Genomic DNA, 6784 nt, shown 5'->3' with positions numbered 1-6784 from the left:
TGTTTTGTTTTTCGGTTTTCTGAATGTCACTTCCAGTTTCGGGTTTATGTTCACTGTAAATAATTGCATCATGGAATCTAAGGCTAATGTTTCATCATTAGAACAGGCTATCACTCTGTTTAACAAAACAAAATAAAAAATAGGTTTTAGAACAGGGAAATATTTCAGACATTATTATTTGTTGCAGGTTCCATTTACCACTGAGCTCTCCTGAAGCCTTACAGTCCTTCTCAAGCTGTCCCTTTGGGCAGCCACTATCAATCAATCAATGTTGGTATGTGATATCAAGTCTGTATGCTCTCATTGGATTAGAATGATCTCATTCTGCTTGAATAGTTTTGTTCAGTTAGCAAGTGTTTATTAAGCATCTACTATGTGACAGGCACTGTGATCTTTGCTGGAGTTAAATGGTTAAATGGTTAAAAAAATTACATGTAGAATAAAGAGGTAAAGAGTAGCTAAATCCAGGATGCCATGGGAGCCCCTGGCAAGCATCCATCATAGTACTTGGGGTCAGGAATGACCTCTTAGAGGACCCAGAGAGCTGAAGGGTAAATGGAAATTAATCAAGTGAAGAGGAGGGACAGAGGTATCCAGGTATTCCTTAAGCCTTTCTCAACATTTACCCCACTGATCTGTTTAACCACTTCCCTGGGAAATTCTCCCTCCCTCCCAAGGACTCCTGTACCTAATTCTTCAGGTATTACATGGAAGTATGGATGCCAGAAATGTTATTATCTCATGGTGAATCATTTCTCTTTGATGGTGTTGTTGAAATTGCAAAGGGATGACATAAACTGGCTGTGGTTCTCACTTAGGAAACTCTCCAGAAAGCCTCTTTCCTCTTCTTTCTTTTTATAGAACTCTGCCTTCTATTTTCTTCCTCAGGAGAGGCACTCCTGAAGCAAAGTTCTTCAACCCCCATAAGCTTTTCTCAGCTCCCTTATTTTGGTCTCACATAAGCCTCCTGCTCCCACCAAAATCTGCTTTCATTTGTGACTCTGAAACAGGCGTGCAAGGGAGGATTGTCTTGACAATCCCTTCTAAGGGTTCTCCTTCCTCATCCCCTTCTCCCCTTTACATCGTGTTCTCCAGGTACATAATCCTGCTCTGGTCTGGGCAAGCCGTCTCCCAACCCAACACTAAACTTTGTTCCAGTTTCCTTGGTTCTGAAAAGAGATTTTGAGACTTCAAATCAGAAAGCCATTTTTTTAATCTTATCTATAAGATTGGTTTTGTGATCATGTGGGGAGAGATTTGCTTTCAGGTTAAACAGTTTTTTCAATAGTTCTCTAATGGAAATGACCATGAAGAAAGTATAGGAGAGTCAACAACTTGCGAAGATATGAAATAATGGACTCTGCGAGGATTTACTGCTCTTAAACTTCTTTTTCTGTACCCCAGCCTAGCTTTTGATTCCTTAATACAATATTGTTACTTTTGAGTTGCCCAAACAGTCTGCTGCTAAAATGAATCATACCAGACCCTGGTAAAATCTTGGTACATCAGCCTCTGTTAATATTCTAACTTGGATAGCTCCCAGTTTTGTTTTTGTTTTTGTGTTATAATTAGCTACACTATCAAAGAACTGGTCTTTTGAAAATAGAACTCAGGTCAGATATTGTCAGTTAGGAAGTATTTAAAAGAATTTGGACAAAAAAGCACCATCTGAGCAGGACGTATCTGGATGGACATTCTGGTTATGCTCTCTGTTTAATATGAAATATGCAATAAGTAAACAAGTTGGAATCAAAATTAAATAATAATTGAATTCTTAGGGGTTTGGAAGCCAAAAAACAAAACAAAACAAAACAAAACAAAACAAACCAAAAATCACACATGAACACATTTCATAATTGAATTAAGTATCTCCGCCCCACCCGCCCCCCTGCCCTTTACCACCAGGATATACATTAGGATACCTTTCTGCTTAAGGCTCAGGAGAAAAGAGGTTTAGATGAAGTAATACTTTTGAGAATTATCAGTTGGCAGCACTTCTTTAAATCTTGCTCTCCATTTATAGCCTCTTTTGATGCTTATTTTCATAAGTATGAAAATATGGTATTTTCATAAAGCATCGCTATGTTATTTTTTTTAAGTGTAACCATGTAGACACACATGCTGCTTTTAACTTTCATTTGATGACTTTTAGGAAAACTGGTTGGTGAGTCTAGGATAATATAGCCAAGTTATTAGTATAAAACTGGTGAAGGTTCTAAAATAATGACTTGTAAGTCAGAAAGTTAAAAAATAATAAAATAATAAAAATATAAAAAACAATCCTATAAGCCAAAGCTATAAAATAATTGCAGGCATCTCAAAATATATATTGAGAAAGCATAACTTCAATCATCTGTACATAAACTGCTGGATCCTTCAACTCTTAGCAATATTTTTAGTATTCTACTTTTGACAATGGGGGGAAGCAAATGAAAAAAAATGAGAAAACCACACTATATTAAAAGTTTCATAAACAAAGCAGTTTCCTGCATAAATCTGGGGATGAAAACAAAATCAATCCAGCTTCCCAAGTTTCTGTATTATAGTTTTATATCTGCAGACTTCACAAGTAAGAGAGTGATTTCATGCATTTTGGGAGGACTTTGGGTAAGAGTTTTGAAGCAAAAAGGGGTTTTCCACATTAGCCACGCTGACCACAAAACAGAAAATAATGACTTGCCCCACTTCCTAGACATCTTGGTTGAGACTTTAATATACACAGATAGTGGAACATTTTACCATATTGTCGTTGGAGCATCCAATCCCATTTAGACCACTGACTTAGAAACAACCTCAGTCTGCCATTGCTTCTGTTGCATGAGGTCTTCTGATTATCAACTATACAGTTGAGTGACTCATATCTCATTAACTCAATGTGGTTTTAAGCAGCTGAGGGAACACAGTGCCAGCACATGCCCAGTAATTCACTTATTCGGTCATTTCCCTGAAATCTTTATAAGGAGCGCCCCTTAATCAAGCATAAACACCCGTTATTCATCCACTGCACATCGTTTTCACTAAATAGGAGGAATATCAGCCCTACACTTTCATTTATATCTAAGCCACATGATTTGAGTAACTTTGACTTCTCTGGTTTTATACTTTGAGATCCTAGATGCATCTTATGTCTTCTTTTGAAAACTGCATTTTATTAAATATTTGTCCAGAGATTAAATTACTGCTTCCTTTTCTCTCCTCAGAGTCCCTGTGTCAGGCTCACAGTTAAGTCACAGGTGCACTTTGGAAAGCTTAACTCTACCTCTGAGTCATGTCGCTGAACAACTAAAACCTCCTCCCTCCCAACCCAAGAGACTCATTCCTCTCCAGTTTCTCCTCTCTTTCTAAGGATGCCAGGATAGGATGAGTAAACCGTACTTACTGTTTTTCCAAGTACATGGATTTTTAGTGTTATCTGTTTCCAAGAACATTTATAACAATACATAGATTCTAAGACCCACTGAAATACATATAATCTAGTAAAAGTCAGGAAGGATCTTTAGCTCTGTAGTGTGTGTGTGTGTATATGTGTGTGTGTGTATTCACGTCTATTTAGTCTAACAGTACTCAGGTTAGAAGATCTGGATTTAAAGTTGTGAATCAGGGTGATCTTAGGTTTGGGAACAATGTATCTGGATTTAAAGTTGTGAATCGGGGTGATCTTAGGTTTGGGAACCATGTAGACCTTTTGCTACTAAATCACCTGGCCTCTGAGACCAGGGGCAGCAAGGATGGGTTGTGAACACAAACCCCAAAGAACACCTTGGAGAGAGGAAAGCTCTAAGAGCAACATTAAGACAAAAAGGCTTATAAGACCAAAAAATTATGTAGAGGAGATCTTGATTATTATTAATTTCACCAAGATGGTTTATAATACCAAGGAATCTGAGTATCTTATACATCTGTCAATTTCTCTTCATTCCTATCATTAGTTTCCTAATTCAAGCTATCAACATGTTTGCCCAGACTACTGCCGTGCCTCCTAAATGGTGTCCCTAACTCCCAGGCTCCATCCCTCTTATCCACTACCCACTTTATACAGTGAAACATTCCCCTGCTTAAAATGCTTAAGTGACTCCTCATTGCCCTCAGGATAAAAACACAGAATTATAAGGACTTTCTTGCTTTGCTCCTGCTTGCTTTCCTAGCCTTCTCTCTTGACCCATCACCTCTTGCCTTGCAATCTGATCTCCAGTCAGACTGAATTACAAACACTCTTACTCACAAGGTCTTTATATAAACTATGCTCTCTACCAGGGATACCATTTCACTCCTCACACTTCCACTCTTACCTAGATCAATTTTATTCATCTTCAGATTAGATGATACTTCCTAGATGTCACTGCTCTAAACCTCAAATTTTTGTTTAAAGGCACTCTGGCATACCAAGTACCAAGAGAGCAACAGGTACCATATTGACACACAGTGCAGCTTCTCACCGGGAGTTTTGAACAACTCAGTAAACTCTCAAGTCCACAGGGTGGAGACCAGGATAATAAGGTTACGTGTTGAAAGCACACATTCAGACTCACAGGTACAATAGGAGTGTTTTCTTTTTCCCTTTAGGAGAGTGGAGAGATAAACTCATATACTTATTTAGCCATATGGAGTGCAAAGTTATGGTAGCAAAGCTTTAAATGTCTTTTTCTTAGCACATGAGATGGTTTTGACATTGAAACTGCAAATCAGGATGCAGAAATGTAATGTCCTTTTTTTTTTTTTTAATGTTCACATCCCATTCGGTGGTAAAAACAATCTTAATCAATTCTAAGTCATTCATTCAAGTCTGGGAGTCTTATCGCTTCCCTAGAGTTATAGGAAGAAGGGCTGGTTTCACACTTGGAAGATGGGTGCAAGGATGGAAATATGATCCTTAGTCATTACCAGCTCCTCAAACTAACATTAGCTCTTTGGTCACTGGTCTATACAATCAGTAGCATCCTCCTCACCACATCCCTTGGCCTTTCCAGGTCCAATTCTATCCTGGCTACACTGGAACTCTCTCAGTCATAATGAAAATACTTAGTTGTTCCCTGGAGCCAACAAGACTCTATGAAGTTTCCTCAGGTTTGTATGTCTAGACATTCTGCAAAACTATGTTTGTTTACTCAAGTGTTTCCATGACATTCTGAGTATGTAAATTTCTGCAAGTCCTACCATCCCTCTGACTTCACTAAGGAAGCAGAATATAGCTTTCTGGCAAATCATCCTGAATCTAGTGAGATTTTGTTTTGTGTATTTCCTACCTGTTTTATGCAATCTTGGATCCATAGCAAGGCAGAATGGGAAGGAGAAGCATGACATCTGCTTTCAGTGACCCAACATTATCTTGCTTACTCTCTAATTTTAATTTCCATCTCTCTTTTGTCTGACATTATAAACTCAGGTTTTCTGTTTTGTTTTTAAGCATATTTAAAACTTTTTATATTCTCTGCATTCTGCTGTATAATGTATTTCCTGAAGCATAATTGTGGAATGCCAGCTTCCTAGTTATGGGAAAGAATCACAGGATATAAGGAACTATGGAGAAGAAATATCAATAAATATCTCAAAATACTACTCTACCTCATAAATCACTAGACAAGTGATCACTAAAAGCAGAGTTTTCTAGTCAGTGTTGCTAGGGTTCAAAGGAGACCTACTTAAAATGTCTTTTTCCCTGCTTTTCTATCTCAAATTAAGAGTTTTATCTCATCCTTGCATTATGGGGAAGACTACTCTGATGCAAATCAACAGTGAGAGGTAAGGACTACAACAAATAGCAAGATAGAATACATTTGCTCCTGAAGTTCTCTTGCGTTCACCTAGACCCTTCTTAGAGTCAGTCCTCTGGTCTGTGAAAGTATGGAAGCCCAGGCCAGCTTTTACAACAAAAGGGAGAGAACGGAGAATAGATTTCTGCACCAAACAATTCATGAAGCAGGAAGTGAAAGAGGTAAAAGAGCATGGCCTCTCACATTTTAAGGCACAGTAATCTTGTTCACCAAAAAACTGAAAGAAGAAACAAATGAATAATTAATGAGTGAACAAAAAAATGTAAAAAGAAGAAAGATGTAAAAGAGAAGGAAAATGAGAAAAAGACTATAAATTTGGGGCTCTAATACAGAGTACATATTTGTACACATAAGTACACATTCGGCTGGAAATTTCATTGGCTTTGATCAAGATTTATAAATTGTTAAATATATTTCATTCTAAGCATGTTTGAATCAAACAAAATACTGTATTTAAAAGTATGCCATAGGCCATAAAATGCCGTATAAGGAGAGTTATTGCTATTTTCACGAGTGTTACCATATGTTAATTCTGTTGATTTCAAAAAGATAGGACTCTGTCTCAACACATGAATATTTGTTGAGTGTCTGATGTGCCTGCTTTGCTACAGATCTTAGTACACTTTCAAAACACAGAAGAACATGGGAAGAAAGCCAATATGAGCAGTTGCTTTATCAAGCAACGCTTGACACCAGATGCACAAACAAGAATCCACTCACCCAAAGGAGCAGAAATTCCATAGCTGACATTTTCAAACCAGTCATTGATGCTTAGCATTTACAAGTGGCTACGCATGAAGGAATTAATTCACTCAAACATTTTCCTGTTATACCTAAAGCAACAGATATGTATATAGATTAAGGCTGTTCCCAGCCATCTGTTCAGGGAAATAAGTGTGGGGAAATTTTTTTCATTCTTTTTTATTTCTCCTTCACTCTTTCCTCTTAGTCTCATTCTAAAAATGAATCTGAAATGGATAGCCAAATACACAAAATAGATCAGATAGAAACAA

This window comes from Canis lupus, chromosome 4, assembly GCF_003254725.2.
Source record: "Canis lupus dingo isolate Sandy chromosome 4, ASM325472v2, whole genome shotgun sequence".
NCBI lineage: Eukaryota > Metazoa > Chordata > Mammalia > Carnivora > Canidae > Canis > Canis lupus.
This window is presented reverse-complemented; position numbering follows the sequence as displayed.